At 36.3% G+C, this 24111-nt stretch overlaps 1 long non-coding RNA gene across 5 annotated transcripts in view; it reads left to right on the forward strand.

Annotated features, from left to right (window-relative positions):
• LOC309797865 overlaps positions 1 to 24111 on the forward strand; it is a 43382-nt gene that overhangs the window by 12970 nt on the left and 6301 nt on the right. For 4 of the 5 annotated variants that reach the window (XR_014292832.1, XR_014292833.1, XR_014292834.1 and 1 more), the window contains one exon: positions 16329 to 16455. This is a non-coding gene — a long non-coding RNA (uncharacterized lncRNA). Of the gene's footprint in view, positions 1 to 13805; positions 13905 to 16328; positions 16456 to 24111 lie in introns of those variants that run through there. The other variant, XR_014292836.1, reaches the window with a different exon arrangement.

Here is a 24111-nt window from a genome sequence, read left to right on the forward strand (position 1 = left end):
ACAAGCAGGAGAAGCTGGCAGAACCAATAGATTTTCTACTCTTTCTTTCTATTGTTTGTAAGCCTAGTTACCCTAGTTGACCAGTTAATGACAACACAAAATGAAATTTTCCTGGCTGCTAATTAATTAGCTCTAATTTCACTAGTTTTGTTACTGGTAAGGCTTCCACTAATTCTATGTGTGAATGTCTTCTTACCCTACTCATCCTATTTTCCTCTCTGAGCTTCCTCATATGTAGAGAACCCATTTGATTGACTTAAGAGTCAGAAGAGACTTACAATCAGAGAAAAAGCAAAAAAGAACGACTATAATGCCAACTAGTATAACTATTAATTAGAACTTATGTTTTGAGGATTTTCAGACAGAAGAGGGGTAGAAATGATAATAGTTTAGTTTTAGGAAGGCTGTAGTACACAAATAGAACCCCAAATCACACCACAGATAATTTTCCAGGAATTTAATATATCTGATATACACTCAATTTGTGCCCATGAATGGTGAGCAACTGGAAGTAAAGGAGAATCACAGAGTTACATTTCCGGACAAATCAGGTTATCAGAATGATGCAATAATGACAGTTTACCTCAGTCACTTCTTAGGCTTTCTTATTTACTATGCTAAATGTTAAATGAGATTGCTGAGTAAAAGCATTACAATGACTTCAGCATTGTGGGACATGAAACACAGTGAGAACTCAGAGCAGGGAAGGAAATAAGTCAGGTAAGCAGGAAAAAGAATTGAAAGAGCTGAAAGATGTATTACTTGGCTGTCAGGTGTTAGGAGAGTTTATTTGTGCTTTTTCTTAATCTTCATAACGCTCTTGTCAGAATGGTAGTAACATACCCATGTTTTTAGATGAGCGACCTTTAACTGTAGGTTGCACTTGATTGTCTGCCAGGTTTTCAAGTCTGTGATGGGGACAGTAATGTCAGAAATTTCAATCCCAGTCAAATCAAGAGCTGGTAGAAACACCATTAAGGAAGTGCATAGTTTTGACCCAAATTTAACCACATTAAAATGTTGTCCTTTCTTCTCCAGGATGATAGTCTGTATTTCAAGAAGAATTCTAATTCTTGCCCCATAACAATTTCTCTGAGTTCTTTGTGCCAACTAAAGCCTTTGATTGATTTTCGTATTAGCAAAGCCCTGGAATTCTATGCAAAATGCTATGAATAGTTATCTACCTATCTAATTATTTTTAGCAAAAGGATGCAGAGCCGTTATCAGATTCTCAAAACTCAATCAGATTATCTAAGAGTTTACATTAAATGAGGTAATGAATGCCCTTTCTGGATCCAAACATTATAATATTTTTAATCCTTACCGTGGTCCCTGAAATGTCTATTATCTCTAATTATCAGTAAGGGAACTGAGGCGTCGTAAAGTCTTAAGTAAGTGAGAGGTCTGGAATTCAAATCCAGGTCAGTTTCAGTCTTGAACACCACTAATTCTATAGCCTACACTGCATTCTATACTCTTAACTGTAGATAATCAATAAATGTTCATTTATTTCCTTTACCCCAGTTGGGGACAAAGAACATGGGTGTGTGAAAGTACAGATTAGTTTTAATGTAAATGATATAACAAGAATGCTAGTCAGCAGTTACGGAATATTCATATTGTTCTAGGAGTTGAGCATTAAGTACTTTACAGGCATTCTTTTATTTAAAATCTCATATATATAATACCTACCTTAGGAAGTAGGTAATATAAATGTGCCAAGGTGATTGAAATAACGTGGTCATGTACAGGCAATGAAACTGGGAAAGAGTTTTCTGGGCTGATGGTTGAATTTTGGCCAAGACATTAAGGGGAGAAGGGATGAGCACTGGTGGGGAGACTGAAAACTTATTCATCGTAGGGAGAAAGCACTGGTGGAAGCATTGTGCTGCTTGCTTAAGAACTGTTACCCTCATAACCCGAAAACTGAGGTTTTGCTGAAAGCTGAAGGCAGATTTCTTGCAGTGTGAAAAAGAATTTACTGATATCTCTTCATCTCTTCACGTTTGAACACGACTGTTTTGCAGATTTGTTGAAATGACTCAAGTTCTCTTTCAGATCTGGACTAAATGTCTATATCACAGCATTAGGGCCCATGGAGCAGCATTTGCAAGCCCATACTCACCTCCCCCCTTTTTAGTGTTTTGCACTCTGGAAAAGCAAACAACAGCAACAACAATATCTTATTTCCTTTTATCTATAGTTATTATTAATCTTGTCAGGAAACCCAATTTGATATATTTATGCTAAAATATAAATGAGATTTTTCCAGTTTTATTGAGATTTAATTGATATATAATATTGTATCTGTCCAAGGTGTACAATGTGATGATTGATATATATAGATATAGTGTGAAATGATTACCACAATAAGTTTAGTTAACCTTAATTCACATAATTACAAATTTTATTTTTGTGATGAGAACTTTCAAGATCTACTCTCTTAGCAACTTTCAAACATAAAATACGGTATTGTTAACTTCAGTGACCAAGCTGTACATGACATCACCATTACTCACTTATCTTATAACTAGAAGTTTTTATCTTTTGATCATCTTCACTCATTTTCCTCACCTCCAACCCCCAGCTCTGGCAACCATCATTCCATCCTTTCTATCATGAGTTCAGTATTTTAGATTTCACATGTGAGATCCTAAAGTATTTATCTTTCTCTGTCTGACATTTCATTTAGCTTAATGACCCCCAAATCTACCCATGTGGTCACAAATAGCCAGGTTTCTTTCTTTATCATGGCTGAATAATAGTAGGTTGTATGCACCCCATTTTCTTCATCCATTCATCCACAAAAAAACAATGAGGTTGTTTCCATGTCTTGGCTACTGTATTAGGTTGGCCAGAAAGTTCATACAGTTAATGAATACACTGTTCAATAAAACTTGGTGAAAATGAAAAATGTGTCTTTTATTTTTACTTAAAATAAATCTTTGACAAAGCCAGCTAGGCATCCCTTTGAGTAATGACTTATATCATGTTGAAATATTTTAAACATATGAACAGTAATAGCTTAAATGACAAATGTTACTAATATTGACACAATTGATCAAGGAGAATATGTTAGAATATGTTAAAATGCAGATGGACAGTGAAAGAACAAATATAACTTTTAACTAAATATTGTCTTGATATTTAGACCATTGGTTAAGAACATAACAGGTTTCATCCATTTCAAGAAAGCAGAATATTTGCAGATCACTTAACATTTACTAGGTATGTTCTCAGTCTGGAAGGATATATTTCATTTACATGTGTCATTTAATTTAACCCCATCCCTCTGTAATAGATAGTGTTATCCCTATTTGCAGATAGGAAACAGGCTCAGAAAGATTAAGAATGTTACCTAGTTTTAGTAGGTAGCCAAACCTAAACTGATCTAATTCCAGGGCACAGCTCTTTCTGACAGGTCAGTGTGGGTCTTTATCTCTTTGAGAATTGTTGAACATTAAAAGCCTTCTTCCAGGTAAATGCATAAAGAAACAACATGAGCAATGATATAACAATACAAGTCTCACTAAATAATTAGTGTGTTTGGCCCTGCTTTTGCTGACAGATCTTTTGCAAAATTGCTTTTCTCTGAGATAGTGGACTTCAAATATTTTCTTTGAAGACTTTCCTAAACTATACCTATCAGAAAGCTACTTTGCTTTAAGGCTAAAGAAAAATGAAAGCTTACTTAACTACACTTAGGTGCCACGGTCATACTATGGACTCTACACCTGCCAGGATTCACGCTAAGATAGGGTGGCTCCGCAAACTGTCCATAGTGCTGTGATTTCTTTCTGATACTTTGAAGTAGAAATAATTTAATAACTATTCACAAAAGAGAGAAACACTGTTTCTTGGTCCTCAATATCATACTGCTGTAGGCTAATTCTTTCTCTCTTCTGTTGCCCCTTAGTATAGAGAGTGTGTTTTGGGGACCCTCCTTCACGATCTTCTCCATTCCAAGAGCATCTTACATAAATCCAGGACTTCTCAAGCAGCCAGTTTTGCCAGATGGTCTTAGGGTTGGTTGTACCCATATATGTATAATCCTGAACTTCTCAAGTAAGGTCCTTATAGAGCATAATGGTTAAGAGAATTGGTGCTGATACCAGACCTGAGTCCAAATACTGCCTATGCCCCTAACTAGCTGTGTAACCTTGGAGAAATAACTTAAGCCCCTTAAACGGATTAGATTTCTCACCCGGAAAATGGTATAATAAATACATCTACCCCATATGGTTAGTGTGTAAATTAATGTAACTTGAGATAGTGCATGTTAAGCATTAGCACAGTGCCTGTCTCTTGTTAGTCATACCTGCTTTTATTATTAATTATTCTCTTTATATTCCCAGTTTCAGCTAGGTGCCTAACATATAATAGTTGTTCAGCAAATATTTACTGGATTGAACTAGCTCTGAAATTTAAGCATTGGGTCAACAGCAAAGTAGTCACCCCACCATCATTTCTCCCACAGAAAGGGAGAATAGATGGAAGCCAGCCATCATACTTTCTTTTCTTATTCTAAACTTCCCATCCAGGCCCAGCAATAAAATAATCTTCCTGAACCCCAACAATTTCGAGAATTTTTCAAATCACACTATTTGAAAATAGTTGGGTTTCCCTAATCTAATATGTCCCCAGACCCCAAGGTCACCAAGCTTATATTAATGAAGTCTAGTTAAGATAAATGATTACAGTTAGTAAACCAACTGCTTATGAGCTCATTGGGCTTTTTAAAATTTACTATCTGCACTTCATAGAGACACAAGTAGTTTGCTTTTGTAGGACACTCCACAGTCAAAGTAGTCTTTTAAAAAGCACAAATCAGATGCTATTATCGCACTGCTTCTAATCTCTAAAGGCTGTCTATTGTAAAGAGATGAAAATTTCAACTACTTAGCCAGGTTCACAGGGACCATGTGCTCTGGTCACTTACTACATGTTTCCCTGACCTTCATGGGGTTCGAGGCACAGTTGTCTTTTTCAGTCCCTCAGATGCAACAAGCTCTAGTTCTTGCTCTCCCAGCTTTAGATTGGCTAATCCTTCTACCCAGACCAATTTCCCTCTGATCACTAAGGTCTCGGTTCAAACGCCACCACTACTATCTTGACCAAAGAGACCTGCCTCCTCACTGCCTCTCCATCCCACTGTCCAGTCGTATTTCTGTCGCTGTACAAAATGTATTTACATGTTGACTCTGTCTTCCTCCACCACTGGACACTTGCTTAAGAGCAAGGACTTTGTAATTTTTTGCTCACCACTGAATCTTCCAAGGCTTGCAGCAGACACTGGCACATAGAAGGTGTGTAGGAAACGTGCGTCTAATAAATGAATAAATATGTGAATGGAAGAAAACTGTAAAACACTAACACAAGAATATTCTTCTTTCAAAAGAATAATGAAAAATAATTTCATTCAATAAGAGTCAATCTTAGTTACTGATACATGACTTAGTAGTTCCCATTCAATTAAAAATGTTCCATTTTTTTCCTGATACTTCACAAGTCATTAATTAAATGTTGCTCGCTTTTAAGGCCAATCTGTGAGACATTATTTAACTTGTCTACTCTAAAGTTCCGGCATTAACTCAGGCGGGGCTTCACCAAGTACTGATCATGTGACCTTGGCCTCTCATTGCCTCAGTTTTCTCATTTGTAACGTGGGTATAATAATAGGCTTATTTCATAGGCTTATGAGGAGGAAAACCTCATATATATATATGTGTGTGTATATATATATGTATTTAAACAGTGTCTTAGAATAGTGTCTGGCACATGGTAAGCTTTATAGAGTATTGACTGCTGCTCCTAGTACTGTTATTTTGAGAACTAACTGTTGAGAATAATCCTTCATATACTGGTTTATTCCACTGAAGATAAAGGAAACTAATAGAATATTAGAAATGAGATTAAACACAGAAAGCCAGTAAAATATACCAAGACAGAAGATGATGAGAGTGTAAAAGCATAGAAGAAAAGAAACGGTTTTTGTTTTTGTTTTTCTTTTTCTTTTTTAAAGAAGGAAAGAGCCTAGAATTAGGACAAAAACTATTCATTGGCTATACTGACATGGAGATCGCTGGTGACCGTCATAAGTAAAATTTCAGGACAGTGGGCAAAGAGCTTACGGTGAGAGAAGTCAGATGGATGTAAATTATAGAGTAAATGGGACGTGAGGACATGGAAACAGTATATGAAGATAACAATTTTGAAAAGTTCAGACATGAATTGGCTAAAGAAGATATGCAGGGATTAGGGGAGGAGGGAGGCTTTCATGTTACACGTATAGTTTTTAACATTTTAAGTTGGAGTTACTAGTCTAGAATGAGGTTGAATTTTGGCAAGAATCATTCCTAAGGAGTAGCTGGGTTGTAGAAAACGCAGTGCTGTGAAGTACTTGAGAAGATGAGGGAAAACGAAATGCTGTCTGTAGTGCACATGGCCTTTTAACTTTCACTCCTGTAGTAAAAGGGAATACAAAGAGCAACGCAAATGCTAATGAATTAATGGATTTGGCAGTGGACTATTTACTGACTTCTGAGTTCTTAATGAGCTATGAAGCACCTCACCAGCTCAGAGTGAAGGAAGTAGAGAGGATGGAGGGACATTTGAGGAGGGCAGGTAAAGCTTCTCAGAAAATAGTCTGTAAGGAGAATTAGAAAGAACGTACTGTAAGTCACAGCAATATTTCCAGTCTTGAAAATCCATTTGAAGTTGGTGATTATTAATTTATTGGAATACCAATTTGCCCTGCCACATGATTTTTCTCCAGCTACCTGGATATAAGTTACACAGAGTCAGAAAAGAGTGAGAGATAACAATCGAGGGAAAATACAATTAGTATTTTTTTTACCTTTTTCCACTTCCCCGCTCCAACTCTGGGGAGCCTTCACGGACATGACTGCCCTCCCAGCCTCCAGCAGCACTCTGTTATCAAAGAATTCAAAGAAATGGAACATAGGTTTCCAACTTACTAATTTAGCAAAATCAAAAATTATATATAATGTCTTCTGTTGGCAAAGATTTTTGCAATATAATTTGGTTCCATCTTTAGACAAGTAATTTGGCAATGTCTAGCAAGATAAAAATGTTAATAGCTTTTTACACATTAATTCTAATTCTGGAAGCTTATGGCAACAAATAATTTATAATCCCCAAAATTATTATATAAAGATGCTCATTGTCATGTCATTTGTAATAACAAAAAATTGGAAACACCTTTAATTGTTAACAATAGGAAAATAGTTAAGGAAATTATATCCACTTAGTAGAAAGCTACACAGTTACTATATTATAATTACAGGATGATGGAGCAAAATAGAATAATGCTTAATAAAGAAAGAATGAAGAAAGCTGACCTAAAATTGTGTCTTCCTTATGACAGTAATTATGTAAACATATAAATATTTATTAACACTTAAAACCAAAATAAGGTTTTAAAAGCTCTGTACCAGTAATGGGGATTTTATGTTTGTTTCAAAATATTTTTTAACATAACTCTTATAATTTTGTTTTTTCTACTCCTTTTCTTAAGAATTTCTTATTATTACCTCATTTTTCATTTCATAGTTTCAAATAAAGTCAGCAATTTTATCATCAGGGGAGATTAGACTCATTTGACAGTTCATAATTCCAAGTTATTTTGTATAAAAAGACCATATACACTTGTAGGTACTTTCAAAAAATAAGATTTTGAGAATTTTTTTTTTTTTTTTGCTTAGTCTTTCCTAGTATGGAGATTAAGCAAACTACCTAAAATTGCCAGCCATTCTTTTTTCGTTTTTCTCATTTTATTCACAGAAATGATAACAAATGAGTCTGCAGTTGTCTCTGCCAATTTCTTAAATCCTCTATTATCCACATTATAAAATCATACTAATATGAATGCTTCCAGTATTTTCAGAGCTCTTTAGTTATTATACTTTAGCATTCTGTATGAAGTATCTTATGTAAGTGTAAAATTTAGACTCAACTTCTGGAAGCTTTTGATTTCTTGGTTCAAAAGTGAGAGATCCTTAGTTCAGCCATATGATTAACAATTACTTGTATAGTAGGAATCTCCTAAATTATTGTTTTATGGATACCTGGCAGTTTTCTTGCCATTTCTCAGAAGTTCTCTATTAAACACATTCTCTCTCTCTCTCTCTCTCTCTCTCTCTCGCTCTCTCTCTCTCTCTCTCTCTCTCTCATACACACACACACACACACACACACATTGTGATTAAAAGCACAGACTTTGGCATTATGAAGTCTAAGGTTCAATTTCCAGTTCTGTAGTTTCTGGGCCACCTCACTTTAGGCAAGTAACCTAATATCTCTTAACCTTGTTATTTTCATCTGTAAAATGGAGATTACAATTATATCAGACAATCCTCAAAACATCCGTAATGATTTTAGAGTTTCAGAGTCAGGTACAAGCAGGCACTCAGTAAATGGCTAGTGCTTTTATTACTTTATTATTATTTAGGTCTTGATTTTCCTTGAGTCTGTGAGTCCCCATAATGAAATGTAATTTCCAGTAGATTGAGTAACACCTGTGTTCACCAAAAATTGTAACTGAGTTCATTACTTTCTGTGCAACCCAGATTAGTTTTCTGCCTTTTTTTCTGTGCTGTATGTAGGTGTTCAATAGATTTATTTAATAAATGAGTGAATGCATGCGTGCGTAGATGAATTTTTAAATGTTTCTTTTTGAGAAGGTAGAACAGATGTGACACAGTTGAACAGGTAAGAAAATAGTCCATGGAAAAAATAGCAAAGTCACGTATGTGCCCAGGGCCAGCCTAAGGAGAGCTACTTTTTTTTTTTTAAGGGGAAATGTGTTGAATAGCTTATTTTAATTATTTTTAAAAGTTAAGTACAGGGACTTCCCTGGCGGTCCAGTGGTTAAGACTTCGCCTTCCAATGCAGTGGGTGTGGGTTCAATCTCTAGTCGGGGAGCTATGGTCCCACATGCCTCACAGCCAAAAAACCAAAACATAAAACAGAAGCAGTATTGTAACAAATTCAATAAAGACTTTAAAAAGTGGTCCACATCAAAAAAAAAAGTTAAGTACAAAAATTTGCTGATGATTAACATATTTAGCACCAATAAAATAATGTGAGATTAGCTGTACTAAAACAGAATGTTGAGCTACATTCACATTAAGTGACATTATATATTCTAAATTTGTGGAAAACTTCTGAAATGGCTGATAAAAAGGAAGATGGTGAGCGATCTTTGAGCAGAAAAAGACAGAAAGAGAAATGGCCTTTTCTACATCCTATTGTGCCTCTAAGTAAAATGCTTGGTAATCTAGCTACAAAGCTATATGTCCTTTGGCTTTAGGCACCTACTGTGATTTACCTTGTGAAGATCAGATTTTGCCATGGAGAGGATCTGTAAAAGTATCACACATTCCAGTACCATTGGCAACCACAGCTACCAAAAACTCCAATTTAAATTGATGAACCTAATATCAGATGATAGTATCATTTCCTTGTGGGTGTTTTGGGAAAAGGTGGGTAGGAAATGTATAAGAGTGAATACTTTATTAACTGAAAAAACAATTCATCATTTTGAAAACATAAAATACATTAAAGTTGTTATAGCATCAGGCATTAATATTTCACTGTACTTTAGTCATTGCCTACAATCAACATTTTCTGCCCTTTGAAAGAGAATCATGCTTGTGGTATGCATTAATCATATAAAAGATTAAACACTGAAAAGAAATTCAGCCTTTAAAGACAATTTGCTTTGATTTATTCAGTGGGTTCTTCCAAAAAGTTAATACCAAGAATTATTGCTTGTTGAATTGGAGTTACAAATTCTTTCAGAGTTACTTAGTATTTTCTGTAATATCAGTATCAAGGAAGGTAAAGCAAATTTACATATTTATTAGGAAATACAGGCACATAATCATAAAACAAGAAAACACAGCCATTTTTATAGACTTTACTTTTTAGAAGTGTTTTAATTTTACAGAAAAATTGAGAAGATAGTGTAAAGTGTTTCCATATACACCAGACCCATTTCCCTCTATGATGATCCACTTACATTAGTATGTTACGTTGTTACAATCAATTAACAAATATTGATACATTATCATTTACTATAGCCCATACATTAGTCCAGTTCCTTAGTTTTTACCTAATGTCCTTTTTCTATTCCAGGATTTCATCCAAAACATCACATTACATTTAGTTGCCGTGTTTCCTTAGGCTCCTCTTGGGTTTGATAGCTTCTCAGATTTTCCTTGGATGACCTTGACAATTTTGAGTACTTAGGTTTTTGTAGGATGCCTACTACTAGAATTTGTTTGATGCATTTTTCATGATAATATTAGGATTATGTGTTTTGGGGAGGAAGACCACAGAGTAGAAGGGTTATTTTGTCAGATCACATCAAGTGTACAAAGTATCAATATGCATTATGAATGCTGAGGTGGACCTTGATCACCAGGCTGAGGTAGTGTTTTTCAGGTTTCTCCATCGTAAGATTACTGTTTTCCCTTTTTCATACTGTACTTTTTTGGAAGGAAGTCAATATGCTCAGCCCACAACTAAGGAATAGGGAGTTATGCTTAAGATGGAGTACTACATAAACTATTTGGAATTCCTTTGCACTGGAGATTTATCTATTCTCCTGCGTTTATGTATCCAATTATTTATTTATATCAGAAGAACTCATGGATTTTTATTTTATACTTTGGGTTATAATCGAATTCTACTTTAGTTACTTTGTTCCTCAAATTGCTCTAGTCCTGACCCTTGTGAACTCTTTTCAGTTGGCTCTTGTGCCACTCTGAGGTATCCCCATCCTATATATTTTTTTGGAACTTCCTTACTTTCTGACACTATAAGATGGTCTTGCATATAAATCTTGTATATTTACTGCCCCAGTCCTAGAATCAGCTAATTCTTCAAGGATAACTAGGTCTTTTTAGTGGAGAACGGTATTAGACAGCAGGATCTGGGTGTGGGGTGCGCTAATTGCTGCTCAGATGTCATTGCTTCTAGATCTTCTCAGCTGACAGAGCAAAGAGATAATATGTGTGTACATTACCCATGTATATGCACATATCTGTAAGTATCTCTCTACATGACCATGTGTATTAAGGTAATATGAAGCAATATTAAGCTAAACATGAATGTATATTGATGTTTCCAACTTTAATCTGTTACCACATAGATCATCTTAGCCTCATCTCTTGCTTATCTTTAAATTTCAACTCCAGCAAAACACTTGGCTTTTAGAAGTATGAAAATCAAATTGTAGCAACTTTGGGAAGCCACATCATCTAGCAAAATAATTCTTAAAGTGCAAGGTGTATATCATCAAATTTTAATTTACAGTCAGCAGTACTTTTTAACATCAAAAGGCCTCCAGACCTCTGCTTCCAAGAAGATGAAGTAGCCCATTTCTCCCAGGTTCTCCCACTTAAAACTAAAACCCTGAACATAACAACAAACAAACATAGGAAGACGCTGAAAGGTGGAAATGAGAAGGCAGACTTAACTAAGGACTTTGGGACTTGAGGAATGACATGGTGATGAGTCCCCTGTGTTTCCTGTTGCTTCCCATACATCCTGGAGAGGGTATTACAGGACCCCCAATCAATAACCACCAACAGAACAACAGACAAAAAAGCTTCAAAAAGACCCCTACAAAACCCTGTTCCCCCTAGCCAAAGTATGAGGAAAGGGGTTGCTAAAGACAGAAGACCATTTGGGCAATAATATACACACCACTCGAGCCAAGTGCCAGTGGAATATACACACTACTCGAGCCAAGTGCCAGTGGAATATTGCACTCATCCCCTATGTCCTGTTGTTTCAGTTGGGCCAAGGTAGGATTCGATCTTCTACACCACCCCACTCCTGCCCTCCAGAAGAGCCAGCGCTCTGATTCCCCACCAGGGTTGTTTCAGTGTGGTCCAGTGGTGAGCTGAGCCTCCAACCCTTTCCATGAGCAAACAGACTTTAAAAGGTGGTGCCTGACAGGCTAGTTAACACTGGGCTGCCCTCACACAGTCGTGGGGTCCACTGGTGGGACTTAGCCTCCATCTCTTCCTGACATCAATAAGAATAGGGTGTTACAGATTGGAGGGAGTAGGCACCCCACTAACCCCCAACACATGATGTCAGTGAGACCCACTGGGGTGCTGAATCCCCATAACCATCCTGAGGCAGTAAGACAGAACGAGACGGCACAAGCAGGGCTAGTTGGCACTTCTCTTCCTCTTACCCTGGTGTCAGTGGGGCCAGCAGGTAGCTGACCCTCTACCCACACCCGGCATCAACAAGAAGGAATGAAGCGGGAGGAAGGACAGCAAACACTTCACTTCTCCCCTCCCCTGGTGTCAAGAAATCTACTGGGGAGATGAACTTCCACTCCTACTAAAAGGCAACACAATGATATTAATGTTCCCACTTTTGGGGGGAAGGTGTCAGAAGGGCCATAGGCTAGCTGAACTTCTCCTTGATCTGTCTGCAGTGAGACAATGTAAGTGCCCACTTTTGCTGGGGTATTGTCAGTAGGGCCCAATGGAAATCTGTACATCACTCCCCAGTCCTCATACTACGCCTCAAATAGGATGACTTCCTTCTAAAAAGTAATAATAAAATTAAATGGGATACAGAGTCATATAATAACTCACAATGTTTAGAATACAATTGAAAAATACTCATGACACCAAGAACCAGGAAATCACAGAATAAATGAGAAAAGACAATAAACATACACCAACACTGAGGTAAAACATCTATTGATATGATCAGACAAGGATTTTAAATAAGCTGTCACTTAAATGCTTCAATTAGCAATTATGCGTTCCTTGACAGAAATGGGAAAAATAGAAAATGTAAACAAAAAACTAGAAGTTATAACAATAAAAACAAATGAGAACAGTAGAACTGAAAAATACAACAATGAAAAATCTTTGCTCAAGAGTAGAGTGGAGATTACAAAGCATAGAATCATGAACTTAGAAGAGATCAGTACAATGTACCATATGTACAGAGAAAAATAGACTGAGGGGTAGAGATGGGAGAAAGAACAGGATCTCAAGAACGTGTAAACAGTAACAAAAGCACTAACATTAATATCATCAAAGTTCCAGAATGAAAAAAGAGAGCAAGTAGGACTGACAAAGTATTCAAAGAAATCATGACTAAAAAGTTCCCAGTTTTTTAGAAGACATAAACACAAATTCAAGAATCTGAACAAACCCAAAGAGGAAAAACGCAAAGATATCCTTGCCAAGACGCATCATAATTAAACTTCTGAAAAGTAGAGACAAAAAAAATCTCGCAAGTGGACAGGCAAAAACAATGCATCACTTATTGAGAAACACCAATTCCAATGACAGCATATTTCTTGTCTAAAACTCTGGAGTCAGAAGCATTGACATAACATTTTTCAACTGCTAACAGAAAAGATCGCTCAGCCACAAATTCACACTTTTATCTCCACTTTCTTGTTTGACTTACATTAATGGACTACTAACTCATCTTTGTATATCCGGGACTGCCGTCACCCTTCTCCAAAAATCTAGTCACAGTATTTCCAGAGTGATCGTTCTGAAAATGAAACAAATTTTTCTTATAAAAATACCTGATTGTGTTATGAAACTTGTCTCTCTTCTAAGTTACCAGTTAAAATCCTTCAGTGGATTCCCATCTTTCTTGGAGTAAAATCTCACATCCAAACTCTCTTTGTCCTTTTGGGCTGCTGTAAGATTATATTGCAGGTTGGGTGGCTCATAAACAACAGGCATTTTTTTCTCACAGTTCTGGAGGCTGCAAGTGCAAGAATAGGGTGCCAGTATGGTCAGATGAGGGCCCTCTTTTGAGTTCCAGACTTCTCATTGTAACCTCACATGGCAGAAGAGCTTCAGGAGCTCTGTGGAGTCTCTTTTGTAAGAGCACTAATACCGTAATCATTTCCCAAAGGCCCCTCCTACTAATACTATCACCTCCGGAAATTAAGATTTCAATGTATAAATTTGGAGGGGAACACAAAGACTAGACCATAGCACTTAGTATACATACATGGACCATTCATGGTCTGGCTTCTACCACCCTCTCCATTGTCTTCTTTTCTAACACTCCAGTGAGCATTTCATTTTTTTTTTTTTTTTTTTTTTTTTTTTGCGGTACGCAGGTCTCTCCCTGTTGTGGCCTCTCCCGTTGCGGAGCACATGCTCCGGACATGCAGGCTCAGCGGCCATGGCTCATGGGCCCAGCCACTCTGCAGCATGTGGGATCTTCCCGGACCGGGGCACGAACCCGTGTCCCCTGCATCGGCAGGTGGACTGTCAACCACTGTGCCACCAGGGAAGCCCCAGTGACATTTCTTATACTGATTATGAATGGAACTCCTTTCTGGACTGATCCTTAACCATTCATTTTCTGGCAAACATGAATTTATCTTCTCTTTTCCTCAAAAATTCACCCTTCCTTCATGTTACATATCCACTTCAATTGCCTTCTACAGGAAGCCCTACTGATATCCCCCATATACTACTCTCCACAGCATGCATTAAGGTCTTACCGTGTCTTCCTATAGCACTCTATAATAATTTTTACGGTAACTATGGATTTTCTTATTTGAGTGTCACAATACATTGACTTCTAGGTGGCACGATAATGATTTTAGTAACAGTAACACTGGTGCCTAGTTTAACCCATGGCATACTTTAGGTGTTCAATAAATGTTGGTTGAATTAGTGAATGAATGAATGAATGAATGGTCAGTTTGAAATCTTAATCATGTTACTTTTCAAAAATCTGTTAAAAAGATACCCACATTTTTCCAGACGATTAGGGACTTAGGATCTTCAACTTGATTTAATAGAGGAAATTTTTACTCATACATCATGATTAAATACCTCAAAGTAAAACCATTAACCCAGGAATTTAAGGTTATCCAGTTGGACTTGCAAGCCAGTAATTAATATCTCCTGCCCCGACTGTATTAGATGGTTTCACTGCTCCACTCATATCTCCCCAGCACTCATCATTCCACTATATGCTGATAGACTCATGCTACCACCTGCAATTATCCACCTTAAGGCAGGCCAGAAATGTACAGGAGTTAATGTATCTGGGTGTAGCTTTCAACCAAGGACAGAGGGGGCTGGAAGATAAGTACTTCAAGTTTCTCACCAATTCTTAGGATAACTCTGAGACATGTTCTGTAGAGTTTCACAGAACTCCCCTGAAGTACTGGCAGCAGTTCCCTGCAGGAGTAATTTATTCAGTAATGCACCTCTGTTGTCTTCCTTCCATGCCTCCATTCTCAATTTCTGCTCCACTTCTGAGTTTTCTGGAAGCACCTCCCAGATGAACAGTTTGCATTCAAATTATTGCCTCAGGTTCTGCTTCTAGGGGAATTCAATTTATAGCCTCCTACCAATCCGGTGCTCCTTACAGAGCCATCACTGGTACAAGTACCAAGGCATGGCACATTTGTATCACTCCTCCTAAATCCTAATATTTTTAAACAGATAGAAAAGAGCGTGACCTTGAAGAGAAAAATAATTTATATGAGAATAGCCAATGGATAAAGGGAAGGAGAGACAGTGCCATTTGTTTTCCATTAATGATAGTGTGAAATTTATGGGCAGATGGTCTAACAGGTGTGAGTATAATTTGAGGAGCCTGCTCCCTTGGTTACAGAAGACTGCTATTGTTATTATTATGGAGGCACAACCTCATGACTTTATTGCTTCGCTTGATGTAGCCTTTTCCTTTACCCTTAAATCTTTCTACATCACTGAATTGCAGCCAATAGCTTTATTTTCTCCCTATGGCTCCATCACAAAAAAGACACACATGTGCACACACACACACACACACACACACAGAGTTTTGTGTATGCCAGTGCTCGAAAAGACAAGCTCATGGTGCATGTATGCAATGGATATTGTACATTACAGGTCTCTGTGAAATAGTCTTCTGCAGGTTCCTATGTTTATTTTATGAATAATTAACTTTAGTAAAGTTAATTTCCTGAAGATCTTGATAAAGACTGAAGAAAGGAAGTAAATTTTAAAGAAAAAGACTTAGAAACTTGCCCTTTTTGCCCTCTCTTTGTATCTTAATGAACAAAGGATAACTGGGCCTTTTTTGAAGTCTTTGCTTGAGTTGAAGACACAAAATGCAACCTGTACTCTTATCATAATATGTACAGTTCATGAGTACACAAACTTATAAACCGTGAATTTCCCTAAAGTTATTATACCATTTAGAAGATATTTGCTTGGACGTTTACTTAAAACCAAACAATTGAGGTCTATATGTCCAAATAATTTCCTTCTCTCTTGCTGTCTCCATTTCAGTTTCCTGAGTTTCTGGGAAGGCCTTGTTTCCCCAAAGGAACGATTTCTGGTAGAAGTCTGAAGGTCTGACCCAAGAAAAATAATCCAGTATAGCCAATGAATTGAGGACAAGAAGGTTTCCAATCAGGTAGGAACATTTAATCTCATACATTACAATCACCTTAAGTAAGGTGTGCTGATAGCTGGATATGATTTAACTGCTTGGAAAAAGATGCATATATAACCTACCTCACAAGGAAGTTGGTCTCAATTCCCTTAGAGGTTGTGGTGTTTATCAGAGAGTGCCTTGGGGGAAGACGAATACAATAACAGTATGATGCTTTTTTTTTTCATTTTTAGCTCATTGTTGCCACGTACACTTGGTGATCTTGGTGCCTGTGGTTTAATCCCAGGAGGTTAGACATGTGGAATAGCACATTAACCCTTTTTAGTATTTTCTCCCAAGACAAATCATTTTTATAGGTTGTCTCCATGGTCTTCTAGTTGCTTATCAAAATTAAGCATCAAGTCTTCTAAGTGAGCAAAGCCCCAGTCAGTGTGAGGAAATCAGCTTAGTTCTTATTGGGGCACATCTTCTTGGTCTTGGCACAAAGTGAGTTCACATAGGGAGTTAGAAGGAGGAGAATGGGGCATGCGAAAGGGGAGTTCTCTGTTCTCATTTACCTATGCATGTTGAAACTCCACTAACAGTTTTATTTTCATTAGCAATTTGTGATAAAAACTTAGGGTAAAGGGAATAATGAAGCTGTCCCATTATATGGCAGGACAAAAGATAGTAGTGACATCAAAATCAGGGCCTATCCATCTCATTTGCAGTTATCTACTCAGTGTTTAGCATGGCATTTGACCCCTCGTCAGTATTCAATAAGAAGATGCGTGTTGAATGACTTAGGGATGAATTAATGAATGAAGAAAGTTAATATGGTAGAAAATGTGTTTTATCCTTGTATTTTCGTGTGTTGACTTCTATATTCCAAGACCCAGAACTGTAAGTGACACATAGAATATAATCAATAAAATTTTGTTGAAAGAATGAATGAGTCCCCACAATTCTAAGAATAATTTTAAGACCAACACAGACCCCATATCTGCCAAGGTCTATGACAGAAGTATCCAGAGATGAAAGCCTGGATCTCAGCTAGTGGTAGAGCTGACAGAATTTATCTAGTTTTAATAATTTACATCTCATCCCATTACATCTAGGCATAGTACCTACGTGAGCCATACAATTAAATATTGACTGAAAAAAAATGCACAACCTGAAAGTTGAGAATTATGTTTTATTTGGAGGACATACTTAGGACTTAAATCAGGAGACAGCCTCTCAGATAGCTCTGAGGGACCCTTCTGAAAAGGTAAGGGAGGGCACAGGATATTTAGGGGTTGTTGCAAAAAAAACCCCAGGTAGTTGGAACATCAAAAGATTACTGTTAATTAAAGAAACTAAGTTAAGTTAATAAATTTAGCACTTTCCTATATATGGTGAGATGCAGGAATCTGGTCTCATGGAAATCTTTCCCTTGATATGCACTTTAATTATCTAGGGCCAGTATCCTGTTTTCTCCATCCTGAATCCCCTCAGGGTGCTGATGGCTTGATGGCTGTAACATTCTTTGTTACTGATACCGAAGGCTACATTCTTTGTCCACGTAAATGACTTGAATATGGATAGTAAATCTGTGGATTTGCAAAACGTAATTCTTGGAGCATTTTTAGAAGGGCAAAGTTAAGGGCAATTTCAGAATCACTAGCAGCTAAAATTGCTGTTTATACTTTTCCACCTGTAGGTAGTAATCTGCTGTTGCTATCTTCAGTATTCCCAAGGGATAACAAAAGCCATTTAATTCAAGAAAGAAATGTAAAATTTAGCACAATGCAACTTCCACAAAACCAAACACACAAACACACACCCAACTCTCGCAGATATGAAGTAATAATCTAAAATAGAATCCTGGAACTAATTGCAAAAAAAGAGCAAATGTACTCATATTGGATAATTTTATTCTTTTATTAATGTTTGATATATATACATATATGTATTTATTAATAAAATTCAGAGTTGCTATATGGAGAAATAGCTCTGTACCAATATTGTCTTTGTATGTGTTTATCAATAATGTATGAGATTGCCTCCTATGCTCCTTTTCCTTTATTCTCTTGCAGGCAGTAGATGTAGTTATCGGTTGTTTTTAAAATTTCTAGGCAGCCAAAGGACTAGTATCACTTAAATAAAGAATGCAAATTGTCCCAAAGTAGGAACAATTTTCCTTCATTATGGAACATAAAGTCCTCATATGAAGGGGGAAGAATTTCATAGCTAAAAGCTTTCAACTACAGAAGATTTATGAGTAACTATGTATGTTGTTTCAAAGTGGACTCTCTATAATTAATGTCTAAGGGTTATCTTTGGTATACAATGTATTTTGATTTTTTAAATATTATTAGATAATATACAAAAGAATATATTTAATTGTATGTAAGTTATGATAAATAATAAAAACTCCTGCAAACACACCACCGAAACTAAGAACTAGAATCAAAACTGCTGAGTCTTCTCTCTGTTCTCTACCCTGATCCCACCTTCCTGCTTTCACCCAAGAAATCACTCTGATCTTGGCTCTATGTTCAACATCCACATAATTTTTATCTGATTTTGCTTATTATTGAGATTTATAAAATTGATATCATACTTTAGTCTTCTGTGCTTGCTTTTTTTACTCAACATTATATTTCTAAGGTTCACCCACTTTACTTTAACTAGTGTTCATTCATTTGTACTACTGTATAATATTTTATTGTATAAATACAAGAAAATGTCTTTATTATTCTATTAATGATATTTGGGTTGTTTTGGGCCTATTACGGACAGTACTTCCATGAACATTTATTTTAATGTTTCCTGGTAGACATGTGCAAGATTTAACATAAGTAAAAGAGTAGACATACTAAGAGTAGAATTGCTGAGTTGTAGGGAATTCAAATATTCAACTTTAAAAAATAACGTCAAAATGTTTTCCAAAGATATGGAATCAATTTTCAGCCCTTTTGCTCTATAGCTTCACCAGTTAGAATGGCCATTCTAGTCTTTTGTTCCTTGTATTAGTCTGCTCAGGTTGTCCTAGCAAAATACCTCAGATTCAGTGGGTTAAAAAATGAGATTTATCTTCTCACAGTTCTGGAGGCTGGAAGTCCAGGATCAAGATGTTGGCAGTTTTGGGTCCTCCTGAGGCCTCTTTCCTTGACTTGCAGGTGACCACTGCTTTCTTGCTATGTCCTCACATGGCCTTTTCTCTGTGTGTATACATCCCTCGTATCTCTTCCTCTTCTTACAAGGACACCAGTCATATCAGTTAGGGCCCCACCATTATGACCTCATTTAACCATAATTATGTTTTTAAAGTCCCTGTCTCCAAACAGCCACATTGGGAGATGGGGCATCAACATACGAATTTTAGGGAACACAATTCAGTCCATAACAATTTTAATTTGTATTTCCCTAATTACCGATAGGTTGAGAATCCTTTCATTTGTTTAATAGTTGCCTATGTTTCCTATTATATGAAAGTCCAGAGAATATCTTTTGTCCATTTTTCTACTGTTTATCTTTTTCTTACTTATTTCTATTGTTTTTTAAATACAAGCAAATAATCCTTGGTCAGCTATATATGACACAAATAAGTTACTTCATGCCTTCTCACTTTTTCAATGTTGTCTTGTGATAAATAGCAGCTCTCAATTTTAATGAAATCAAATTTATCTTTTAGTTTAGTGTCTTTTTGTTCTACTTAAAATGTCCTTCCCTAGTTTAATGCTACCCAGATATAGTATATTTTCTTCTGAAAGTTCTAGTGTATCTTTGTTTTATATTCAAGCCATTAATGCACTTACAATCGACTTGTCTGTATTATCCAATTTCTTTGTTTTCTTATGAATAATTAAGTTTTCCAGGACCATTTTGGAATGAATGGATTTTTTAGGTGTGTCTGAGCTGTTCTTGACCATTCACATAAATTTCAGAATTGGTAATCCTGTAAAACCTCTATTAAGTATTTTTATTGTAATTGTATTGACTATATAAATTAAGTTGGGGAAAATTTACATCATTATGATGAGTCTTTTCTCTCCATAAACAAGATGTACCTCTCCATTTATTTAAGACTTCTTTAATATCTTTCAATAAGGTTTTATTTTCTCCATAAATGTCTTGCACATTTTTATTTAGATTTATTCCTAGGTAGTTTTTTTTTTTTCCATTTTAAATAATTTTTAAGCTCTCTCTTTGTTCCTGGATTATAGAAATCCAATAGACTTTTGCATCTTGAGCTTATATCTAGCCATCTTGCTAATATTGTTTTTTAGTAAGAGAGAGGATTTTCTTAGCAAAGAGGAATAAATGTAAAATTAAATAAAAATGTTATGGGTCAGCTCTGGTCAATAGAACTTTCCATGATAATGGAAATGTTCTTAGTGCTGTCAAAAACTATAGCCATTAGTCACATATGTTTTTAAATTTTTAAATGTAAGTTCAATAAAATTAAAATTTAAGTTCCTAAGTCAAACTTGCCCACATTTCAAGTATTTAATAGCCACTTGTGACTAATGGACACTATACTGGACATTGTATCTCTAGACTATTAGACTGTGAAGCCATGGCGTCCCGGGATTTTATCTTTGTCAATGGCATAGTGAGATCTTTCATGTGACAGTTATTCTGTTATTAAAAAGAGAAGTTACTTAACCTAGTCATCCCTAACTTTTTGAAATAATCCAACATAGCTTTCACCATCCATGAATTTCTTGAATCATATTTATGTTTCTAATCTATTTCTTGTGTCAAGTGTTCACTTTGTAGCAAGTTCATTGTCCTAAAATGGCACAAGAGGTTCCCTTATTCCTGATAAGCTGTGATTGGATGAAGAAGACCTTGTTACCCTGCCTATCTGGTTTTTATTATAATCAGATGTTAATCTGTATCAGTCTCCATATTCAAAATTCACCATCAAAATTATATGTTATTCACATGATGGTTGTCTTTATTTCATTTAGCTAGTATCATGACCTTATAAATGCAGTTTTGGTCATTTTCTCCTAAAATATCATATTTATCCATGTGGAAATACATCTCCTACTTCTTTGCCCCCTTTAAACTCTTCCTGTAATTTAATCCTCATGAGCTTTATTTCCCCTAATTTTAATTACTTAATATTTTGTAAACCATTTAAGAGATCACTGGTATGCTCTTTTTTTCAATCATCTATACATTTAAACAGTGTGTTGCAATAAGAAATAGTACTGGTAATCAGAAGACTAGAGTCCTAGTTTTACCCATAAAAATGAACTATATGTGCATTTAAATAAGGCTTGTGTAAGTTTTATTCTGATTCTAAAATTGTTATGATTATTTAGAAAATTATGTTTGAAATATGACATTATTCAAAACCAATAGAGGTTTGAAATCTATTAAAAATCTACAAAGAACTCAACTATTTCACCTTTTTCCCTGATTTGATATTCAACTGTAATCCTTCATCTTTCACTTACAGCATGCTGTAGCTGCTGTTGACACAAAGACAAAATATAATGTCTAAATATTGTGTACTTGTTTTGTAAATGAAGACTTTTGTTTAAAATTGTCTTTTACATAAATTCTTTTTTTTTTTTTTTTTTTTTTTTTTTGCGGTATGCGGGCCTCTCACTGTTGTGGCCTCCCCCGTTGCGGAGCACAGGCTCCGGATGCGCAGGCCCAGCGGCCATGGCTCACGGGCCCAGCCGCTCCGCGGCATATGGGATCCTCCCAGACCGGGGCACGAACCCGTATCCCCTGCATCGGCAGGCGGACTCTCAACCACTGCGCCACCAGGGAGGCCCTTACATAAATTCTTGATTCCCTTTTCACAACTTTTCCATTCCCCATGCTACTGCAATCAATCACTCATGATAGAAAATTATTCTCTTTTCTGTTTGCTAAAGCTCTTTTTAAAATACCAAGTTTCAAATGATCATCAATTCAAGAAACTTTGGAAAATGAACTTCATAATTTCCAGAATGAATATTTTGTTTCACTGGCTACCAGGACACCATCCTCTCCTAGATTTCTCCCCTCCTCACTCAGCATTCCTTGGAAGTCTCCCTTGGTGATGCCTCCCATCCCTCAAAGTCTGTTAGAATGCCCTAAGGCTCATTCCTGGCCCCCTTCACTCTCCATCTACCTTAACTACTCATGAGTTTTAATCTAGTCCCATTACTTTAATGGGAAGATAACTTATGACTCCCCAATTCATACTTCTAGCCCTAACCACTCACCTAACCTCCAGACTCCTAATTCCAATTTCCCACTAAATATCTCCAATCTATGCATAATAGACATTTCAAACTTAGCAAATAAAACTAAATATTTTGCTTTGATCCATCCATCGCACTCCAGTTTTTCCTGGCTCCATAACTCATCCAGTTGCTCAGGCCAAAAATGTTAGATTCATCCTTAAACTCTCACTTTCCCACAATTCCTATGTCCAGTCCATCAGAAATTCTTGCCAGTCTAACTTGAAAATACATCCTGAATCCACCTACCTCTCACCTTACTCTTGCCATCTTTACTTACTCCAAGCCATCATTGCTTGCCTCATCTAATGCAATAGGCAGCCTCTTCCACAACCTCCTTGCTTCTTCCCCTCTTGCCCCAATCCTTATAGTCTATAACCAATACAATAGCCAGAATAATCACAAAAAAACATGAATCATATCACATTATTTCCCAAAACCTGTTCCCATAACTTTAGAATAAAAATTAAACTTTTTACCTGTCCTACATGCTTTATTCAGTATTTCTTCTGCCCTACTCTCCAAGCTCGTTTACTACTACTATTCTCTCACACACACATCCAGATTTTCTTTCTGCAGTGGCTTTCCCAACATCAGGGCCTTTGCACTTGGTATTCCCTAAAACCTGGAAGATTTTAAAAATCTGTAAGATTCCTCCAAGCAAGATCTTAGAAGGTATTTACATTTCATTTTGTAGAGACATTTGGTAGAAGACATTTTTGCAGAAGACAGATACATTTTACTTTGGCGGCTATTCACACATCTGGCAATTTCCAAGTTGGTTAAATAACAAATGTGAATTGATGAAGCTAAGATAAAAGAACTGTAGTTGGTGAGACCTATGTGTTTTAAACCGTGAACTTTGAGGAATTGTAGACATGCAAACTACACCATGGTTTCAGTGTTAATGTGTGAGAATTAGCTAAGGTATTTTCCAAATACTCATTACTCTCTAAAGAGCTTCTGAGCAGGAAATCAGAACAGGGCCTGTGGACCTGAATTTTATCTAGTACCACAGTTGATTCTGTTGCAGATGGTTTTCAGTCAGCCCTTTGAGAGACACCAAGCTGGGGTATTTGCCCAGATATGATTAGCAAAGGTCATGCAAGTCACCAATGAGATACAATGGAGAATCAACAAATGACTGAAAAGAGTGACAAAAGAAGAAGAGGATCCAGTAGGACCAGTAGAGACGCTATCCCAAACACTCTTGGCTAGAAGTTTTACAAATCCATTCATATGAATGGACTGATAGTTAACAGCCAAATGGCACTGCATATTTTTTTAAGTTGCTGAGTATTAAAGTGTATGGCTAAGCATCATAAGTTTTGTTAAATTATATTTTGGTTGCTATAAAATTAGGTGTACATTGTGTGTCAGATGTAGGGATATAGATGTGTAAATATATGTCGTTGTTTCAGTTCTTCAGCTGATACTTCATAATGTCTTTGTAACTTCTAAA

The sequence above is a fragment of the Mesoplodon mirus genome (genome assembly GCF_964341445.2).
Source record: "Mesoplodon mirus genome assembly, contig: HAP1_SCAFFOLD_1140, whole genome shotgun sequence".
Taxonomy (NCBI): domain Eukaryota; kingdom Metazoa; phylum Chordata; class Mammalia; order Artiodactyla; family Ziphiidae; genus Mesoplodon; species Mesoplodon mirus.